Raw genomic sequence first — 23,730 nt, 5'->3', positions numbered from 1 at the left:
GCCCAGGATGGATGTAACGGACTTCGGCGAATTCAGACAAAATTAGCGAGTTCGTTTAAACATAATTAAAATTTAATGATATTTAACATATAGAGGCGAGTTCGTACATAAATAGGCCGAATTCGTACATATATTTGAATTCGGCGATTGCCAAACTAAAACTTAAACTAAAAAACGGCCTACTACATGCCCAAATGGCGGTAGAAGGACGTGTAGTCGCCGCCGCCGTCGTCGTCGCTCGAGCCGGCGTTGTCCTGGGGCGGCGGAGCCTCGTACCAGCGGCTCGTGCCCTGGCCAGCGTCGCCGGCGCGTGGCGGCGACGGAAGGTACATGTCGTCGTCGCTGCTCTCCTCGAGCTTCACCACCTCCCTGGGCGCGGCGTTCCTAGCGGCGGATGGTGTGGCGGTGCGGGCGGCGAGTTGACGCGCGGCAGCCAGATCCAGCAGCCGCCGCTGCTGCTCCGCCTCCTGGCGCTCCTAGTCCCGCCTGGACCACTCCAGTGCACCAGGTCCTTCAGCGACCTGGCGATCGCCTCCGCCACCGCGGCCTCCTCCGCGCGCCTCGCCTCCTCCTCGGCGAGCTGGTTTGCGGCGAGCTGGTTTGCGCCGGCCTCTTTCTTCGACGACTTCCTCTTCCGCCCGCTCTGCGGAGCAGAAGGCTGGTCGCGGATGACGAGGGCGCCGCTGCTGCGCCCTCTGGTCGGCGGTGGCGACGCCTGTTCCTTCTTGATGGTCGAAGGAGACGCCCACTCCTGCTTGACGGTGGCCGGCGTCGACCCGCCGGATCTGGACGCCGACCGCGAGCCAGACGAGGAGGAGGATGGCGCCATCCTCCTCGGCATCCAGGAACTACCGTGCCGGCGTGACACGGTAGGCGCCACCGGCGGCGGCGTCCTGGGCGGCATCCCCAGGACGGGGGAGTTCCCGTCCTCGATGTGCGCGAGCACATTCTCGAGGGTGCGGTTAGGCGCGCTCCACCATCGGCGGCGGCCAGCGGTGTTATTCCTTGCCGGAGGAGGAGGAGGAGGCCCGTCGTAAGACGCGAGTTCGCGTTCATACCTGCGCCGGAAGAACGCGATCCAGGATTCGTGGTTGTCGAGGAAGAAACGCGGATCCGCGCGCTGCTCGTCACTGAGAATGACGAGCACCTCATCGATCGCCGCTTCGAGTGCGGCCCCACCCGTTGGCGGCGGCGGGATCGGCACGCCGCCTGCGCTCAGCCTCCATCCCCCCGGCGCGCGGAAGTCCGGCGGCGCCGGGTATCCCGCCGCGTGGAGGAGCCGTCCCTCCCATTGGTGGAGAGAGCGGCGGCCGAAGCCGTTGTTGGCTGCACCGTCGTTCGCCATTGCTAACTCTTTCGAGTTCGGCGAAGATTTGGTGGAAGGCGAGCGAGGTGAATGCGGGGCTGACGCGGTAGTTCGGCGATAAATAGAGGTAGGCGCGCGTGATACCGAGGCGACGGCATTAACTCGCCGCGTGGAAGCTACGCGGCCGGCGAATACTGACCGGCGGCAGGCTTTTATAGCGCGCGGAAGACGATGCGATGAGGACGACGATCGGTGTCTCTCGCCGACAAGTTGGGGCCACCAGACGCGCGGGAAGTTTCCTCGACGTTTCGCGCGCTTCGTTTCGTCCGGAGTCCCCGACCGCTCCCCGGGAGGCCGGGGATGGCGTGGGATCGCCGGATGAATTTAGGCCAAATTCGGACGAAATCGAGAAACCGGGGGCGCGACTAGGCCGAATAACGCCGTCCGGATTGGAAAAACGTCGCTCGGGAGCTAGTCGGGGAGACGAGTGGGGATGCTCTTACATGCTACTACCACAAGAGCGAACGCGCGTTCATGTCTTACGTGAGGATGTTATGCTATTATACATTGTTCTGTTTTTTTGTTGCTTTATACGCATCTGGATCAGGGACACTTGTAGCATATCTAATTTGCTTCGCGACGAGGGAGTCCCCAGCAGACGTTTTCCCAATATCATTTTTCCTTTTGGCCTCCCTTATATTTACATACACATGTCTTGAAAAATTGTTATAGCTCTCATCTCTATATTAAATTATTAATACATGCATAGCCTATATATGTATATAGGCATGCACAATTAAATATAATGGCATCTTCCATTTTCAAAAAGATATCGCCCGTCGGACATTTCAACTTTTGTCATCGACCGTCAGAGTTTTATTAATCTCCTATAAGTTCTTGCTAATCCAATCATATCTAATATTAGCACATATGTTCATTTGAATATCTTCTCATCTTTTTATTCAAACATGTTGTGAACATTGAAATGTGTCAACATGTATTTAGGGTTTCCGCATTAAAACTATTGTTAAAATACTCTTTGCTCCATATGATGCTTACCCTTGCCTGAGAAAAAATTTAGTTGCCTTACGGCGCGCCCAGGTTTCGATAGATTCTTGGGTCTGCATCTTGCCACATTGTATTTTTGGCATCCCCTTCAATGCAAAGTTAAGGTTTAAAAATTGGATCAGTTGTACAAGCTTCTTATTATGAGAGTATAGTGCCTTATGTCAACGTCAAGGAAAATATATGCACCTTTTCTGGGATTGTTCATTGCCCTGAATTCCAATTCTAGAACCTTTTCATGTGCCCGTGATGGGGAAAAGACACTCAAATTATGGGAGAAATAGGGATGATGTATTGTATGCCACGAAAATTGTCAATCTGTACCTAGTGCATTTAGAAAGCACGTCATGTAATGCAAAATATTTCAAGTATATTTACGAGTTCGGATTGATGGAAAATATTCAGGTTGTTAGCATGCACCTTCATGCCAACTGAATCTAAGATAATAAAAGGTCATTTGATTGGTAGAGTATATTTCCTCATGCTAAATGGAATATACATTACTTAGTTTATTTATGGACATCTCAGTTTAAAACACAAATGCTTTGTCACGGAAATTGTATACACTAAACTAGTTTAGAACAAAGGACCATGCATTTGTATTTGACACTCGACCCAAGAATCATTTACGGGAATAGCTTATTTTCCATATTCATAAATTGGCTAGCATGGAAGCACAAAAGCTCTCAAGAAAAATGACAACACGTTCCATCACTCTTCTTAAACTACATGCTGATACAATTTTTCCCAAAAAAAAATGTGTGTGTGCTGCCAAAAAAATTTGAACAGTTTCATGAAAAAATGATGTAATCTGTCTATAAGAGATGTACGTTCTGAGTACAGAACACAAATGTTGTGTTGTCTAGCGGCGACTGTGAGTTTGAGGTAACTACAACTCGCGGGATCGGTCCCTCGTCCGGCCGTAGTAAAATTTTACTAGATTTAGATGTGCGCCTTGGCGCACGATCCAGTAAAATTTGCACTAATTTACAGTTTGTATAACATCGATGAAAATCGAGTGGGTAAATGATAATACGTTTTCCGGTTTCACATAACCAAATCAATAAGATAAAATTAGGATAAAACGCACGAAATGATGAACATTACATTTAAATTACTCCATCGTTAATCCAAATTCTTGAATTTGTTTGATTTGTGGGTGCGTTCAAATTGGTTGATCCAGAATCATATGAAGCTCTTGATGATGGCTTTCTTAGTCCATCGATTGTTGGGTATAAGGTACAACATAGATTTTTAGGCGCGCCTTGGCGCGCGACCCCGTCTTCAACCATATAAAACATAGGTAGAAAGCGATGATATAGAGCCGAAGAACCCAGTATAGCATGTACTACATATATCAAACCATAGAGTCATAGAGACCTACATCTAAGTGTCAAAAGTAGGGAAATATATTGCATATAGGTACATATACATGGTCCTAAGATAACAATAATCGAACACAGGGTAGAGACCCATTTGGGTTCACAGCAAAGCTGTTCATTATTTCTATATAATAATACAAAGCATCAAACAAGAGCAACACGATGATAACAGAGGTCACTACCCAAAACGGAACATCGGAAGCAGCTAGTACAGAAGGCGGTCAGGTTCTTAGTAATATACAGATACTTTCTTTCACAAGAATCATAGGACTAAAATAAGTAAGGTAAGGCTAGTAAGAGGTAGATCCACCAAGCATTGAAAATAAGTAGCTAATATACATAGTTTGGAGCAGAAATGGTATACACAGTAGGGCAAAGGTAGAATACTATATGAACAAAAATAGAGTTGTCTAATTAGATGTCTTGGCTCACTTGAGCAAAATCCCACAACATGGTGTTTGTGGAGGACAAGAAGTTGGTGACTTGGGGTCGGCTATGTCTTGGATCTCCATGTGTTCAACACCAATTTGTATATGCTATGCACTACTATCGGTCCTAGAAAAACTGCAATACCAAATAATCGTCAGTTAAGCAGCCAAGGAGAAAAATTTAAATAAAATACATAGCGATAACTCAGTTGTAAAGAGAAGTAGCTAAGATTTCTTATTTAGCAAGGAGGCAGATGTCAGACAACGACACTAATATTTTTTGGTAAAAGCAAAACTCAGGAGATATATAAGGTTGTACTTGGTACATACTACATAGATACAAATCAACATGCATCTCCAGATAGAGTTTCAAGCTGGAACCGCTAAGTGTTGGCCTCTCATAGTTGTTCTTGTCTAAGTCTACACTGCAATCTTCAAATCATCTCTTGCACATGTGAGAGCGAACCTCCCTGATAAAGCATATAAAATAATAGCGAACTGTGACATCAGTATACAAATGAAAATAGGGATTAACCAACGGATAACCAGCGGATCATGCAACGCAGGAAGACATAAGTTATAAAATGATACTTGCATTAGAATTCAAGAACTTATTCAAGGCAGATGATGAACTGGTCCAACTTTCAAAGTTGGAGTGAAAACATTACTGTAAACATTCAAGGAGGAGCCTGGTATCAAGAAGGGAAAAAAGACACAAAGGGAAAATTCTAAATAAAAAACAGTTTGTAAACCTTAAGAGGTTTCTGATTGCACTGTAAGGATGAAAGACCAAACATAACTAACTTTTAATACTTATTACTAACAAAGAGCCATCATGATGATAAAATACCGAAGTTGAACCTATAATTGGTAAGTACTGCAAAGTCACGTATATTTCCTCAATTGTTTCTGTACAAAATATTGATAGGCTAAATCTTTCCGTATGATTGTTTGTTGCATTGTTTATTCACCTTAAAGCCGTAGGTGTTATTATTATTTACTTCTGTTGGCTGTACATGAAAGGCTCAAAAACATTCTTGTTTCTGGAACATGGGTTTGTTGACAGTCTTACTTATTCAGATATTCAGGTAAGAGCATGTCAGAAATAGCATATAAGTGGGCCACATAATAGTTCGATCTACACACATGCAGGGTGTACACCGACACATATACAACCAAAGGTTCAAGATAGGACCGTAGGATGTACTTTTCTTTAAAAGGAATGAACATTTGCAGAAAAGCAAATAATTTGTGAAAATCTTGCTGGGTGCTCTTATAGTAGGATGGACCGCATAGGACTAATAGTTATAATTTGACAATGAAAGAACTTCCACCTCTGTATGCATCTCTAAGAACAAATCTGGACACCATGGAAATAAGTCTACACGTAGATAAAGTGGCATACACAGATTAAGAACTTACTTTGATATGCACCATTCCCTTTCTTTTTCATCAAAAGATGGATCCCGAGCCTATGAACTCATCTTCCTCCATTCAACAATATCCCGAGGCTATGGAAGTAAGCAGTAACAATATATATAATAATCAGGTGAGTGCACATAGTATTTAATCGGGACACATTTAATATAATTTGAAGATTTTACATAACCAAGATTTGAAACATCATGATATCTTTTTTTACTATGGTCTATGTAACCAGAATACTTACTGAAAGCAAACATGTGGTACAAAGCGAATACTTCAGTCTCTATAAATCATCGCTGAGGGTACATGAGAAAAATGTAAACCTTCTCTTAGTATACACACCATTGAAAAGGAACTTTTAAAAATCTTCGTTTCAATTCATGTTTATTTGAAGGGGAGGCTAAAGGATTTCCCGATAATAGAGCTTTCCAAGCACTGAATTGCATAGTCACTTATATAACTACAGCATGTCAAATTACATATGCAGACAAATTGACTCCAAGTAACCAATTATGTTTCCATTTTCATAATTTATTTAGTTTAACCATCGGTTAAAACCGGATATCTAAAAATATTGTAAGATAAAACATAAATTCATATGATTTAGCTACATAAACTAAGCTAATGTGTACAGTTTTTTGGTTAGACAAAATATTCACATCTAAAGCTAACGGATGCAGGATCTACCAGAATCCGGTGAGAAGCATCTAACCTATGGTCAAATATTTATTCAAAACAGCGAGCTCAAGGTAAGAACACTGAAAACTCAAAGCAGGGAAGACAACTAATACCAGCACGAAGTGATTCATCACGTTCAATCATGAACCTTTTGCTGGTTGGCGACGGTCTATAAATAATCAAACTCCCACAAATGGAATGAGAAGTTGGTTCACGTAAATGAAAATGAAACCATCCTTGCTGAGGCTCCAAGACACAAACCCTTGTAAAAGTTCATTTTATCTGTTTGCGACGCTTTCTAATTACTGAGGTTTTGTCTAACTTCCTCCACATACTTCCGTTCACTGCAGCGAATGGCAAAGAAAAATGGGAAGACAGGGGAATTGGGAACGATCTAGGGCATCGTCGAGCATAGACCAAAAAATTCCCAAGGCAAAGAAACATAGTTGTCTACAGAAGAAAGAATGGCAACAAATAGGCCTTACAACTACACATTGTATAAGAAAGGACGTGTTTTGGCCCATCGGAATCTATTCAGTCTAATCCGCAAGATTTTATGAGATGGGGTCATACGTTCTCTCTAAAAAAACCTGAGATCATATGTATTATAAAGAAAATAATCTTCTCGCACATACAAGTAATATATAGCAAGCTATAAATATATCATTTCATAAGTATATCACTTTAAGGATTGGCACCAAGGACAGGAAACAAAATGTTAGGAAAGTGAGACAAAACCTCAATGACTATTTGGACACTATAAAATAGATAATAAGTACCGTTCATATAAAAGTATCTAGAGATCAGAATCGGTAGCTCCGTAGGTAGATAATAACATAATTCGGTTGAAATAATGCCAGAAAATTCAGATATTTAAGTTGAACTAACTAAACATACTCAATTCTGATATGCAGCTGATCCAACATCCAGAGCATACTTTCTAGGTTACTGATGATCCTCGAGGAGCTCCAACCAGAAGAATCCTCAATATTAACCTGCATAGGCAGGAATGAAATTCATGCAGTTGTGTCAACTGAAATCATGTCAATAGCCAGGTAATGTGTTTTTTAAGTCGTGAATTTACTGGAAGTCTGGAATTAAGATTTAGTTTGTTACTTCCATGTGATTATTTGATGAAAATATGATTATCTCACCCAGTCATGTTCTTATTTCTTAATATTTTGATCTATAATGCTCTTACCATGCATATAAATTTTGAGCTAAAAAATCTAGCACACAAGGAAAAAAGGTCAGAAACTTAAATCAGGTCAAGCCTGCCACAAGAAAAACAGGAAACCAAATGTTCGAAGTCTGAAACAAATCCACTGGTCCCAAATTTAAACCAACCTAAGGCAACTACAAAGTAAGTACATGAGACTGATGTCTACTCACGCTTCTTTTCCTGTAGACAGTGTTGGGCCTCCAAGAGCAGAGGTTTGTAGAACAGCAGCAAGTTTTCCCTTAAGTGGATCACCCAAGGTTTATCGAACTCAGGGAGGAAGAGGTCAAAGATATCCCTCTCAAGCAACCCCGCAACCACAAAGCAAGAAGTCTCTTGTGTCCCCAACACACCAAATACACTTGTCGGATGTATAGGTGCACTAGTTCGGCGAAGAGATAGTAAAACACAGGTGGTATAGATGGTGGTAATATTGCAGTAAAGTAAAGATGCAGTAAAACAAGTAAACAAGCGGCGCCGTAAAATAGCTTGCTGGCGTAGGAAGCAATTCTTTGTGATGGAAACAAGGCCTAGGGATCATACTTTCACTAGTGGACACTCTCAACATTGATCACATAATAAATAAGTTCTCTTTCCTTTGTGCTACATATACTCTTGTTTGATAATGAACACCACTAATTGTGTAGGATTACACGAACCCTCAATGCCGGAGTTAACAAGCGCCACAACATTCGATATTCATGTTTAAGTAACCTTAGAGTATAATAGATCTTTGCAAAATAAACCAAGTACTAACATAGCATGCACACTCGTCACCATCACACTACGAAGGAGGCATAGATCACATCAATACTATCATAATGACAATTAACTCCACAATCTACAAGAGATCATGATCATAATCTATGACAAGAACTACACGATGCACACACCTGTCACCATTACACCATGCAGGAGGAATAGACTACTTTAATAACATCACATGAGTAGCACATAGATAAATAGTGATACAAAACACATTGCAATCATAAAGGGATATAAATAAGCACTTCACTACGCTATTCATAACAGTGAATAAGTATTCTGTGAAATATAGCCTAAGAGACCCACACGGTGCACACACTGTCACCTTTACACTCGTGGGACAAGGAGTCTCCGGGAGATCACATAAGTAAAACCCACTTGACTAGCATAATGACATCTAGATTACAAGCATCATCATATGAATCTCAATCATGTAAGGCAGCTCATGAGATTATTGTATTGAAGTACATAGGAGAGAGGTGAACCACATAGCTACCGGTACAGCCCCGAGCCTCAATGGAGAACTACTCCCTCCTCATGGGAGCAGCAGCGGTGATGAAGATGGCGGTGGAGATGGCAGCGGTGTCGATGGAGAAGCCTTCCGGGGGCACTTCCCCGTCCCGGCGGCGTGCCGGAACAGAGACTCCTGTCCCCCAGATCTTGGCTTCGCGATGGCGGCGGCTCTGGAAGGTTTCGCGTACCGTGGCTTATTCGTATCGTGTTTTAGGTCAGGGACCTTTATATAGGCGAAGAGACGGAGTCGTAGGGCTGACGAGGCGGCGACACACTAGGGGGGCGCGGGCCCAGCCCTGGTCGCGCCGCCCTATCATCTGGGCCCACCAGGGATCCCCTCTGGTGGCTCTCGGGTGTTCTGGAAGCTTCGTGGAAAAATAGGATGCTGGGCATTGATTTCGTCCGATTCCGAGAATATTTCCTTACTAGGATTTCTGGAACCAAAAACAGCAGAAAACAGGCACTGGCCCTTCGGCATCTCGTCAATAGGTTAGTTCCGGAAAACGCATAATAATGACATATAATGTGTATAAAACATGTAGGTATCATCAATAAAGTAGCATGGAACATAAGAAATTATAGATACGTTGGAGACGTATCAGAGACCTAAATCCAAACATGCTGCGTGTCCAACGTAACAACTCGGGAACCAAAGTTACCTGGCGTTGATCAATGGTGTATAACCTATCATCAGAAAATGGCACCTTGGAGTTGGGATCAAGAAGGCAAGCAGGCCAGCCAGATCATTATTCATATATCCAAGATACCTCAACGTGGTTGTGCTTGCAGATATAATAGTGGAGACCAAAGAGTTTGTTTGTCCAAAGTATGATTTAAACTAACGTCGGAGGACCATTCTATTAGGAGTTGTATTGTCAAGAACAACCACACAGTCAGCATATAGTTCGAGACGCTTCCGATTTAAAAAGGAAGTTGTATGGTTGGACAATAATGTCACTCATTTTCAACTGATTTGGAAAGACACAAATATGTCTGGACAAGCTTCTTACTTCACGGATCATTTAGGGCGCCTAGCACATAAGAACCACACCTGAACAATGTTGGCAAGTGACTTCAGATCAGTGGTTTCACTATCTTCTTTTGCCAAAAATAATTTTGAAATATGACAAGATTACTTAGCATATCTGCTATAGAATATATAATAAATAAGATGATTTTCCAATTCGAAACAGGGTTGCAAATTTCCCTATTTATGGTCAACAGGGGTTGAAAGAATACCTTGGGGACAAATTCAAAGTGTCAGCCAGCGAAGACATGTTTTTTGCAGCACTCCACATTATTGTAAGACAACCATGACCTGAAATGAAACTGAAGGGCAACTGTTAAGAATAAGGAATCAAATACAAAAGCATCCAAATTCCACCCTATATTCAAATAAAGAGCAAGGAAAAATAGCAAATACAAAACTAATACATTTGCACTCTACATGATGGCTGTTCATACAAATAACAACAACTGTATTGCTGAAGAGCACTGGTAAGAACAAGGAATCAGAGACAAAAGCATGCAGATGCCATCCTATATTCAAATAAATAGCAAGAAAATAGCAAATAGAAAACTAATATATTTTCACAGTACATGCTGGCTGTTCATACAAATAACAATAATTGTACTGCTTCAGTTGCAGTTTTATCAAGTTAAAAATGACTTATTTTCTTTCAACTTGCTAATTTTAAGATTTTGTTTAAAATAAGATAGCCTGATTAAGAACCTAATAAACCATATAAAAAATATTAACTACATGTTCACCCTCCATCCATAAACATAAATTCATGGTTCAGATCGATATACACCAGTACATCTGCATGGACATTACAAAGCTAACATACCTGAGCTCATTACAGTTAAATTGCAGAAATATATTTGACCTCTGAGCACAAGATGCATATTATACATTGAATCCATTTTTAGAGAATGAAGGTGTCACATATAATCGGTAAATTTACTCTCTTTAGAACAACACCGTTTTATCTTTCACCTAGAGCTATTGGGTGCAGATGGACAGTGACCTGTATGAAAAAAATGGGCATTTCCAAGATGAATAATGGGTATTGTAAAGAGTATGAAGAAGGTGATAAAACGTAAAAGAAAAGGTAGAGCAGCAAACCTTGCAGTATTCAATTTCCAAATACAGTGATTGAAGATTACACTTAACCGAATCTTCACCACAAGCAATTTGAAAACTGAGAAACTGAGCAGTATTAGAGCAGATCTGTACAGTAGCCACAGAAAAACTGTTAGATTTCTCAAACGATTTAAAGCATAGAACTATGAGCAAAAAAAATTGGTAAGAGAAAGAAGGAAAGAGGTTGTATACTGTACAACAGCAGGGACGTAACCAGATGCGATGTGCTTGGGGTGGACGCCGGCGTGGTGCTTGAGGCGGCCGGCGATGGAGTTGCGCAGCGTCCAGCGTGCTCGCCGCCGCCGATGTCCAGGCGCGCCTTCGATGCCGTCGTCCAGGCGCACCTTCGCTGCCGTCGTTGCCGCATCGCCCACGAGCGCCGTCTCCAGTCGCGCGCTCGCCGTCGCCGCTGTAGTCGTTGCCGTCGCCCAGGCACACGCTTGTCGCCGCCGTCGCCAGGGCGCGCCTTCGCCGCCGCCTTCGCCCAGGCGCGCGCGCGCCGCCGCCATCTTCAAGCGCGCGCTCGGCTCCGTCGCCCAGGCGCCGCCGCCGCTGCCATGTTCTTCACGGTTGGAGATGGGGGGTGGGAACGAGAGGGGATTGGGGAGGTCTGCAGCTCGAGGGGGGGCGCAGCGGGTCGGGACGGCGCTGGCCACCGCGGCACACTCAAGGGAGCGAGAGGGGAGGAGACGAGCAGAGGAACGGGATTGGGGGCTAGGGTTTGACGGGGATTGGAGGAGAAGTCCTTTTTGTCTCACTGCGGGGGGGGGGGGGATTTTTTCTGTCCGGCCAGTCTTCGTGCACTAAAGCCAACCACACCTACGGCTACTGACTTGCAGGCCCGGACAGTGGTGGGACCCACGACCAGCCTCAGACGGGTAAGACATGTCTGTTGCATGGATTTATCTAGCAGCTGTGAGCCAACAAGCAACGGACAAGATTCGCTAGGCAGGAAGATCCAATGGCTGACAGGTTGAAATCGCTGTGAGCTCCCCATGAGGGGGCATCTATTATACCTTTAGATTTGTTTCGCCCGCACTGACAGGTGGGACCCACCTACAAGATAACACTAAATGTTGCACGTGCAAGTTAAAAGTATTAGGGGTTTTTATGCAAAAATTATAACGCCACATGTCATCATTCGATTGATTGAGAACCAAATCTTCACATGATTGACAAGTTGTAGGATGGTGGCTTCACACTTTGCAAGATGTAGGACCAAATCATCACACGATAGACAAGTTGTTAGACTACAATTGTAATTAGCTCCATCCTAAGCAAGTTGTTTTAACTTGACTGGTTATTAGAGTTTGTTAAGATTCATGCACTAGCCACTTGAACCAAAAGTCCGAACTGATGGAAAGGGCTAGGCAATCTACTTATACACTTCACAACACCCCCACTCGCGTGTGACGGGAGAAGAGAAAGTCAACACGTGGAAGAAGAAGAGCACACCGAAACAGGACATCAGCGGTGGCTAAACAGGGGGGCAACAGCAATTTTTAGGCTTAATTGCGAAAACCGGGACAACAACAATTTTTAGTCTTAATTGCGAAAACCATGTGAAAGCTAGGATTTGAACTCGAGACCTAGGGCTCTGATACCATGTTAAGATTCATGCACTAGCCACTTGAACCAAAAATCCGAACTGATGGAAAGGGTTAGGCAATCTACTTATACACTTCACAACAGAGTTGACTGAATATAATATATAGACTTGAGATAGGATACCAAGTCTTTATTCCCGGCCACTTGTTTTAATTTTATTTTGTCTATGCTAGTGCAAGTTGTTTTATTTCGTGTTTTGTCTATGCTAGTGCAAGTGGGTACCTAGTTTATATAGCGATAATTTTATCTGTGGTAGTACATAAGTGCCTCGTGGTGCGAACTGTTCAAGTATACTAAACAAGTTGCTCTTATTTGTATAAACATAGTGAGTTAGAGTTGGCTGAATGTACTTGGAAGGACTTGGCATAGGATACCAAGTCTTGCTACCCGACACATTGTCTGAATCCGAGCTTTGTCATGTGTACCCTGATGTGATGTGTTAGAGTTGGCCCGTATGTTAAGAAAGGTTGCTGATAGGCGAAGGAATTCATACACTACTAGAATACTTACTAATTTTGCCCGACTGTTCAAAGCTGACATGGATGGTCCGAGAACCTCCGGAGAAAAGTTTCCTTGTTGGTCCCTTTCAGACATTACCCCCCTCTGCAAATAAATATGTTGTCAGGACTAAGTGAAACTTCTACTCAAACAAGTCGGGGAGAGGGTGGAGCCCGAATCTGAGACCAAGAAGCAGTACTGGAACTTGGCAATGCAAAGTGATAAAAAAGGATTAGTACATTTAAAACAATTTGTTGACTGAAAACCATGGTGCGGTTCCATTCCGCCTGCTCCTACACAGTGACTCTTGAAAAACATACAAAAGCCAGCCATTGTTGGTTTGGCTGCGATCTATTATTTGTGAGGGTGGATAAGTGTCTGAATGTTCAAATTTGAACTAGTTATCTGCCAATTTGAATTGTGGGCTATAGAGTTATTGTTGGTTCCCTCAAAGGAATGATCAAGCTTGAGACTGAGCTGTAACGCTCATAGTGAATGGATTTCGATGGAGGCCAAGCTTCCTGTACAAATTCCGGCTTCCTACCGTAACTCAGTTCCCGACATATGTTTGGAAGGTAAAATTTGATAAGAAGGCAAGCTGGATAAACAACATTGATTATAATAGTATCCGAATCCCTCTATCTACCCTAAATGAAAATGTAGGATAAAACAATGTATACATTGGGCTTCCTGAAGCGGTGTAAAGCATTACAAGTGAGTGACCGCACCGACTGAACTCAAATGAATGTCAAAGACTATAATTGAAAACAGATCAAGTAAATATTGTCTTGAACTTGCACAAGGATAAATAAGACAGAATGTTTATGACATGAACAAATAACAAAAAGTAAACTGGTAGATTGGCTGTTGGGTCACTCGCTCACTCGTGATACTGATCAACGATCATTCTGGGTCCATTATCATCTTCCCTTGCTGCTATTGCCATTTGATCTACTATAAAGTTGGTAACATCACCTGCCTTGTCATGCACTCTGACATGGACCTCTTTGAGATCTTGAAGGTTTTCGATGCCATACATTCCCTCGAAATTGCTGAATCTTAGCTCAAGCCTTTGGAGCTTCGGCATTGCGTTAGCTGGAAATCTTAGCAGCGGCATGAAAGGAGCTGAGAAACGAAGAAGCTTGAGCTCTTCAAATCCACCAGCCGGAACTCTGATCTGCCTATCAGAATCCGTCTTGTTTTCTGCATCCTGCTTTGCTGAAGTAAGTGAAACGTGAGAGAAAACAATTTTTGGAGCTTGCTCAAGTGGTGCAAAGCATGTGTTGTCAGCACGGTCACCGGGAGTGTCAACTTTGTCAGAGCATCCAGTTCTGTGATCCATTCTGGGAGCTCAAGCAATTTGCCAGACAGCTCGAGAGCATTGAGAAACTTGGGAGGGGAAGAGAGAGCACTCAGTGATGTCAGGAACTCAGATGACTGGTCATCGATTATAAGGGTGTGGAGAGAGTAGCCACCAAGGTACTCGATTGAGGAGCTTAAATCTCTGGAAAGCTTACCCCCGTTCTGGATTTTGAGCTTGTAAATGGCTAGCTTCCTGAGATCTGTGAGATGATGAAGGTCTGCCACAGAGACCGCAGATCCTTCAACGATCTCGATACCTGACAATATGCGCAGGGATTTCAATGTTTCCTTCCTCAGGTCTTGTGGAAGCTTCAGTGCCATCCTAGTTCTTTTGTTCCCACCAAGTATGTTCACCAGCCGTTCAAGATAGCAGATGGTGTTCGGCAGCTCTGTGATATTGGTCTCCCTTATGTCAATAGTCTCCAAATACTGGAGTTTTCCTATCTTTGTAGGCATCTTGTCAATCTCTGTCCTTCGGAGGCTGAGGTATTTGAGTAGAAGCATCTTGCATATCTCCTTTTGGCATGTTGCTTTTTGAAATCCTTGCAACCTTCAAGGTCTAACACAATTTCAGTGAGTTGGAAGGCAGTTGGGCCAAGCTCCCAAACAAGATCAAAGATCGAACATGAGAAAAGTTCATGCTCTCCATTGCCTTCTTTTGTTTGGAGTCACCGCCTTGGAGGGATAGACGGCGAACTTTGTTGCTAGGCGGCGCCATGATCCAGTGGCCACCAACCACTGTGACAAAGTTTTCTTCACTTGCCTTGGACACAATGTACTCAAGAACCATGTCATGAACTTGGTAGCTCTTGACCTTCCCATTGCTGCTGTGCTCCACGGCACGTATGATCTTTCTCTTTACAAGATGATTGAAGTATGTCTCCGCGACATCCTCCACACCCAGCCCATCCTTCTCACTTACGAATCCTTCTGCCAGCCACCGCCTTGTCAGCCGCTTTCTGCTTATCTTGCGCCCCTTAAGAAATATGCACAAATACAAGGAGCAAGTCTTGATCTCACCAGGCATATCATTGTAACAGTGACTAAGTATCCTCGTGAATCCTTCCTGTGCAAGATCTTTGCCGGATTCTGGTACCAGACTGCTGCACACTTTCTTCCATTCATCTTCTTGTCTGTCTGGGTTGCAGGCGGCGTGCCCAGCCATGGTAACTATGGCCAACGGCAGACCCCCACACAGTTCCCAGAGTCTGGGTGGAACTTTGTTATTGTTTTCTTTGCCGATTTTTGATTTGGCCATGAATAATTCTCTAGTTTTGTCAGTGCTGAGTACAACCAGTTTATGAACACGATCTCCTTTACCTCTGATGCACGCACCGGCAACAGCTTGAAACCGTGTGGTGATTATTACTCTACTGCCTCTGTTAGTTCTAGGCAGTGACTTTTTTATCTTCTCCCACATAGATGCAGACCATACGTCATCAACTAAGATCAAGTAGCTGCAATGAGAAGATAAATTCAATAAGAGAGTACATATAAAAAAGCATTTTTACAGTACATTATTATATCTTATCGCTAAGAAAGGGTAAATATGAGCGAGGAAATTTGGATTCCCAAGCACCACAAAATCCCTGTATTATCAAAAATAAGAAATCGCATTTAAATGTTTCACAAACATCTGCAACAATTTCTACATGCAATATAGATATTCCTTACCTAACTACTAAATTTAATTAATAATAATTTAATTTTGAGATACAGAAACGAGGTAAATAAATATATAATAGTAAATACTAACTGTTGAGGATTATTATAGAGCCACATATTAATATTTTTACCTAGCTAGCAAATTAAAATATTACATAGTGAAAATGGCAGTTGTATTGTAGCCCCTCAGTCCCACTATAAATAAGATGTTATTACAACGAATGTACACCTCCATTTCAAAAAAAAACAAACTAATATACACCTATATTGGTTGTAATAACATCTTATATTATGGGACGGAAGGAGTAGCTCACATGTAAATGTACATGTGGAAATTGTTCATATTTATTGATTTTCGATTTTTTTTACCAGACTATCGAAGCCTGCCAATTTGTTGCAGATTTAGTGAATGTTTTATTTACAGCTGTTAGATCTACATTTTTCCTATAAAGGGAATATATTAATATTAAAATATACCAATTACACACAGCCTCTGCAACAACGCAACACTCTAATGGCAGTACGGATGCATACAGCCAAAAAAGGAAAAAAGAAAACTAAGAAATAAAAGTCCTCCCACAGTATCCCAGGTCTAGCAACGGCAATACATCCACCACCAAGACAACACCTGAAATACAGACTCTCCAAAAGCAACGCCTCCAAGAAGGGAACAATGCACCAGCTCTGTCGTCCCCAATCAAGATCTTAGGTTTTCACCCTGAAGATAGTCCCCACTCTCAAAACAATGCCTTCAACAAGGTCATTGCCAGAAACAACCAGTTAAGGTCAGACCTTGGGTTTTCACCCTGAAAGGTAGGACTTTAAACTTCACATGTGCTGCCGCCCTGTAAGGGTATATTGCCTCTATGTGTGGTTTTGGTAATTAATGACAACCCCTATGGACTAATGTTTTCATTGAGTTTATATGAAGGAATATTCCATATGTACTACTTGTACTCCATGTGTTGGATTCAAGTATGGATGCCATGAAGATAAAGGTATATCTTGTGTATTGGCATCAAGATCATCGGTATGAAGATATATATGTGATATGATCAAGAAGAAGAAATGAAGATGGAGTTCTTATGTGGAACTCAATATTAGCCATGCTCTATCTTATGTGAGTATGAGAAGATACAAGGATTGAGTTGGGCAAGTTCAAGATGAGCATCTTGAGTGGATCACATGCTTGAAGCTTGCCGTCCATTTGGTGATAATGGACATGTGAAGATGTGCATCAATGGAGCTTTCCCATCATAGTGTATGGGGGAGCATTTGTGAGTCTTCACGAAGCAACATTGATGATAAGGATTGAGTATGAGAAGATACAATGATTGAGTTGGGCAAGTTCAAGATGAGCATCTTGAGTGGATCACATGCTTGAAGCTTGCCGTCCATTTGGTGATAATGGACATGTGAAGATGTGCATCAATGGAGCTTTCCCATCATAGTGTATGGGGGAGCATTTGTGAGTCTTCACGAAGCAACATTGATCAAGTGAGGCATTCCGACTTGTGTAGAGCTTGAAGTGTTATCATCAAGATCAAGCGGGATGCGCAAGGCAAAGGTATGAACTTGATAGGTTTTTCTTTTACCGGTCTCAAGGTGGTTGATGGGAGACCGGATTATAGGATAGATAGCCGCACTATTAAGAGGGGCTTTCGGTTGGGTAACTTGATCACATCGTCTTAGGGAGCTCAATCCGTTGCATACTTTGCATATCCCTATTGCTTCTTCGTGTTTCTCTGTGTGAGGTTCTTGAGCTTGTTGCTAGCTTTACAACAAGCCCAAGTTCATCGAAAACGGAATCCGGATGCATCTTCTATTGCGTTTTCGAGGTTGGGTGATTTTACCAATTATTCATGATATAAGGTTCTACCTTTTATATTCATGATAAAATCCCCTCGTACAGACTTGTGTGTTTTCACTTTCTATTTGATAGCATTTGTTGTTATCTTCCAAACAAAATTGGTTTCAGTCGAATCGGAATTTGGGAGCATTAGTTATTAAAGAAAAAGGAAAAAGGAGAAAAGAAGAAAGAGAAGAAAAAGAAAAGAGGGGCAGCCGGCTGGGCGACCGGTCAGCCGGGCCGCACGCCGGCCCACCCGGCCAGCCAGCCGGCCTGCCGCAGTGCCCAGCGCCCACCGACCCGCTCAGTGCCCCGCCCGGCCGACCGGCCTCCTGGCCGGGCCGGGCCCTTTCCTCCCCCCCCGCGCGGCCCTAAGCCTTATCCGCCGCACAGCGCGCGTCCAGTGCCGCCCGGCTGCTGGGCCGGCTCGACCGGGCTGCCGACCGGGCTCCCCAGTGCCTGGTCCGGTCAGTCGGTCGCCCAACCGGCTGGGCACTATTCTGGCCCGTTTTTCTGCGTTTTTCTTTGGCTTTTTCTCCCCAACGGTTATTTCTTCCTCCTAACTATAAATAGCCTTCTCCCACCTTGAGCTTGAGTAGTTCTTCCCCTTTCTTCACCTCCATTGTTGCTCTTGGAAGAACTTGCTCTCCCCTTTGATTTCTCCCATAATTCTTGCTAATTCTTGAGGGATCTAAGAGAGGAGATCTAGATCTATACTTCCACCAATCCATTTCTTCTCTAAGTGAGGGGAACTCTTGGGATCTAGATCTTGGAGTCTTTTGTTGACTTTCCTCATTGTTCTTCTTCTCCAATCTCATCTTAGCATTTGTTGCTTGGGTGGGATTTGAGAGTGAAGGATTTGAACACCTCTAGTGTTCTTGCTTTGCATCATTGCATAGTGTTGAGCTCTCCACCACGATTAGTTCGAGTGAGAGATCGTGAGCTTGTTACTCTTGGAGGGAGACCTCCTAGTTGGCTTGGCGGTTGGTGCTCCGGTGATCTCTTCAAGAAGATTGTGAAGAGGCCCGGGCTTCTCCTTCGTGGAGCTTGTGAAGTGGTTGTGGAGCTTGCCATCTCCGGAGCGGAGGAAAAGCTAACCATAAGAAAAGGGCCATTATCCATCGTGGGTGTGGTTCGGAGAATAGGGTGAGCCTTCGTGGCGCGGGGAATCCTTCGTGGACCTCCACTCCTCCAAACGTGACGTACCTTCTTGCAACGGAAGGGAACACGGGAATACATCCTCGTCTCCGCGTGCCTCGGTTATTTCTATACCCGAGCTCTCTTTTCTTGTGATAGCCATCGTGCTTGAAGTACATATATCTTGTTATCACTTGTGCTACATATATCTTGTGCCTATCTTGCTTAGCTCTAGTTGTTATTGTTACACTTAGTTGAGCTTAGCATATCTAGGGTTTGTGCTTGTAAACTAAACGATAGTTTAATTCCGCATTCTTACAAGACAAATCCGCAAGAGTTTTTAATTGCCTATTCACCCCCCTCTAGGCGACATCTCGATCTTTCACGCCCCCACTTTCATATCACTGCTGCGAATCCCGGAACACCAAGCAAGTTCCTCAACATCGCGAAGACTTGGACTTTCTTTAGCTAATTCCCGAATCCCGCCTTCATGATATTCTCTGCTTCTGACTTCACCATGGATAAAAAGTCTCTTGATATCAACACAGAACAGAGCTTCGCACCGCTCCCACCGGAACCAAATGGTCGGAATAAAAGCATGTATGCGTACGACCGAATACCACTCGAACCTTTGAATTCATCACTCTGGCTAGATGAAGAAAGATCGGCATCTGGAACGTCTTCAGCTTCGTGAAAGAAGAACCCTAGGACCACCACCATGAAAGCCGGAACGGACGGCCCCCACACCGCTGCCATGACTAGGAACCACGGTCCATCTTCCTCCTCCAACCTGGCCGGTGGAGGCCAGCAGCTGTCGGGATTAGTGAATGTTTTATCTTATTCCACATAGATGCATAGAATACATCATCAAATACATCATCTGATTTCATTGTTACATATTAACCTAACCAACATGAACGTTAGATTAACTTTATAATCGATTCTTTAATTAAAAGATTAACCAACAGTGAACAACATGAACACCGCTGTAACAAACCACCGTGAACAGTAGTCCATATCAAATACTAGTATTTTATTAACCAACAGCCAGTCATGACATTTCCCGTGTGGCCAAAGTTTGTTTATCGGAAAAAAAAGATTTTAGGCTATTTCTATCTAGAATGACGGAGGTGACTACTTTTTTAAAAAAAAAATAGATCCAATGGCTATGGATAGTTAGAGTCTTCCTATTAATCCGAGAATTAACTTTTTTTTTCTAACGTGTCTGGTGAGAATTAACGTAGAGGCTGCGTTTTTTTTTTTTCGAGGTTGACAGGGGGGAGGACCTCACCGCTTGTTGTATTCCATCGAAAGTAGCCTGGCAGGCCCAAGTTCTTACAAACAGATTGAAGATATTAAAGGGGGATACAAAGGAGTAGAAGATAAATAAAAACAAAGAAACAATCTAGAAATAGGGGCACAAAAGGAAGGGGAGGTTAGCATCCGGAGCCAACCGAACCCCCAGGAGGACAACATCTCAAGGGACGACCACCACAATTTAGCAAGGCGAGCAACGGGCGATGACGAAGGACCTGCAGAACCGAGACCAAGAACAGTCGAAGGGCGTCGGATAGTCGAGACTGGGGCGACGACACCGGTGTGCCGACCCCGAGGTCGAAGGGCGATGCAGAATCGAGTCCCACCACAAGGCACGAACAAAAGCAAAATCGTAACCAGTACACCACCTTGAGCACCTCAGGTCGATAGCCGGGAAGGTTCTCCGGTGAGAACCTCAACACCGAAGTCAAGCAACCCAAGGAAAAGGTAGAGGAATACGTGGAGACCGGACAAGAGCACACCAAGAATCGTCTCCGGCACGGTCGAAGGGCGTCGGATAGCCGAGAACGTGCGACAACACCGGTGTGCCGTCGGCGAAGCCGAAGGGCGTTGTGCCGCCGAGACCAAGCACAGTCGAAGGGCGTCGGATAGCCGAGACTGGGGCGACGACACCGGTGTGTCGCCCCCGTGGTCGAAGGGCAACACAAGCCGAGGCCACCCCGGGACATCTAGGCAGCACTGCTCGGGCCACCATAACCATAGCCTCGTCCGCAAGGTAACGAGCCAAAGGCCGGCGAGAAGACGCGAGGCGATGCCGCCGACACAGGTCAAGCTCCAAGGCGATGCCTCCGAAGAGGATCAGCGACGCGAAGACGACACCATCGCCCGACCCGGAGAGGTCCAGGTCAGAGATTTCTCCCGGAGCGTTGATAGGAGCTACACAGCTGTGTAACCCACGCAGCATCGAGACGAGCCGTCCTCACCACCTCCGCAGCAGCACGGACAAGCTGCAGAGGGCCTTTCCCATGGCAGAAGGGCAGCGGGCCGGCCCATGCCCGCAGGTCGCCCCACGGCCAGATCTGCTGGGCGAGACCTTCCGTAGCCGGAGGAATCTGGCCAGGACCAGGAGCCAGCCGCCGACCACCGATCATGGGAGCGAGGAGCAGCGACTGCTGGCGCTGGGGCGACCAGCCACCACGGGGAAGAGCGCCGAACGGGAGCGGAGCCCAGCAGGTTGGGGAGGAGGGTTGGCGAGGACGTAGCGGGAAGGAGCGCCCTGCCGCCGCCGGCGTCGCACGGGCTTTGCCGGCGGCGCCCTCCGGCGGCGGCAGGGGGAGGACGGGATGTGGGTGGCGGCGCTGGTTGGGGCTAGGGTTCCGCCCGGGCTGCTCGGGAGGAGCAGCACGGGGCGTTTTCTCGTGCCTTTCACTTCTTCCAAGTTTAGGTGTCGTGTTTGGGGACGCCACGTAGAGGCTGCGTTGAGGCATCTAATTACTAATAGTAAGATAAGATTCCTTTCTTGCCCAAAAAACTGTATGGATACTTGCCTTGTTTATATTGAAGTAGCAGACACCTGCACGAGCTTGCTCAATACTAATCCAAGTTAGGCTATGGCATCAGGACTTTGAAATATACAATAGTATGGATCAGTCCACGTACCTCCATGGGTTGGTGTCTTGGTGATACCATCTGTAGCCCACACTGATCGTGAGATGTAGAGCTACCACGAAACACATTATATTGTCTAAACTCATTAGAATGTCTATGAAGATGATATCAAATTAGGGGGCAGGTATGGTAGAGACGACTTGAAGAAACAAAAACGACAGGATTAGCAAGCACTAGTAGAAAAAATGCCTTTCATATGATCCCTTTAGTCTCCAAAATATTCGAACCGCGACTAATGGGGTCTTTAGTCGCGGTTCTGCAGGTGAATCGAGACTAATGCTCCACCAACCGGGACTAAAGGGCTATGGTGGGCTGCGACCGGCGCAGACATCTTTAGTCTCGGTTGGGGACACCAACCGGGACTAAAGGTTTTTCGAGGTTTTTTACTCCACACGCACCTTTCACCCCCCCCCCCCCACCCCCCCGCGGTTAGCCAATTTTTCGATTCTCAAAATTCCAAATGAAAATATGAAAGCATGAAGATTTTAGTTTTTGCTATAAATTACGGATTTTGAATTTTTTTTATTTTTCAAAAAATTAAAATTAATAATTGCATCTTGCATAAAGATTACTATTACTTTTACCCAATTTTTAGATTTTCAAATTTTTAGGTTTTTGGTTTGGCAAAAAAATAAATATTTAAAAAATTAAAAAATTAGAAATAATACAAATTAAAAAGTTAATGTTTATTTATTTATTCAAGATTATTATTACCTCATTACATTTGTTTATTAAAATAATTATTTAAAATTCGAACAATAAAGAAATGTGACATCGACCAACATGTTAATATGATTGATATGATACTAGTATCACATACATGCGCGCGAAGCACTTGGATGCGGGACGGGATGGAACTAGGAAGTTAAGCGTACTAGTGCTAGAGTAGTGGGAGGATGGGTGACCGAGCAGGAAGTTTGACCACAAGTAAGTAATTTGACTAGAGTTAATTGTAGTTAGAGACTAAACTATGCAAATAACTAAAATAATAGAAAATCTGAATTTTTTTTTGAAAAAAACAAAGTGGAAAAATTAGAAAAAAATTCACCTGGAGGCATTTTTGCCCCGACGCACGCAGCTCACGTGGATGGACCTTTAGTCCTGGTTCGTAAGCAACCGGGACTAAGGGGGGGGGGGGGGCTTTAGTCTCGGGTATTTAGTCCCTGTTGCACAACCGGGACTAAAGCCCCTTACAAACCGGGACTAAAGCCTATTTTTCCACTAGTGAAACAACATCATCCTATATCTATAAGTTAGCCTAATGATGTATACCAAGAGTTTAAGCCACCTAATAACCTATCTCTCATATGCACATAGCCAACAATTAATATTCAATCCAGCTCACAAATTTAATTATTTTAAGACTCTCTAACTCATGCCATGCATATATCTACATCCATATCTAGTTGTAGATCTAAACATAATCCTTGATTCAAGAACTAACTAGTAGATCATCATAATCAAGTCATGGGAGCTAAATAATAGGAGAATCTTGTTTCCCTACTCAATTTACCCTAGGGTCTCCGAAGATTTATGTAAATTATTACTGCAACCATGCATGGTGAGAGAAATGAAAAACCTAATTAAGCATGTAATCTAGCACTAAACTTTACAAATTTGTTTGGAATGACATGCACGTATCTTTTAGAGTCACCTACCCCAGTGAAATCAAAAGAAAAACATTTCACCCTTAGATTTGCAATTTTATTCTTACTCTTGTGAGCTCTCCCTTCTACTC

General features: G+C 44.0%; 1 long non-coding RNA gene and 1 pseudogene across 2 annotated transcripts; both read right to left on the bottom strand.

The window, feature by feature from the left end:
* Positions 1-4,246: 4,246 nt before the first annotated feature.
* LOC124686191 lies at positions 4,247-6,079 on the bottom strand. Of its 2 annotated transcripts, XR_006997745.1 has the most exons (4): positions 5,851-6,079; positions 5,604-5,692; positions 4,512-4,651; positions 4,247-4,308 (listed from the first exon to the last, which is right to left on the bottom strand). It is a non-coding gene; the product is annotated as an uncharacterized LOC124686191 (long non-coding RNA). The 2 variants fall into 2 exon arrangements; XR_006997744.1 differs by lacking the exon at positions 4,247-4,308 and having other exon boundaries at positions 4,451-4,651.
* A 7,834-nt stretch (positions 6,080-13,913) lies between these two features.
* Positions 13,914-21,811, bottom strand: LOC124689444 (annotated as a pseudogene).
* Positions 21,812-23,730: the final 1,919 nt, after the last annotated feature.

Source organism: Lolium rigidum, chromosome 2, assembly GCF_022539505.1.
Source record: "Lolium rigidum isolate FL_2022 chromosome 2, APGP_CSIRO_Lrig_0.1, whole genome shotgun sequence".
In the NCBI taxonomy this organism is placed as follows: Eukaryota; Viridiplantae; Streptophyta; class Magnoliopsida; order Poales; family Poaceae; genus Lolium; species Lolium rigidum.
Note: the sequence above shows the minus strand (reverse complement) of the source record. Positions and strands in the feature narration are given on the sequence as shown.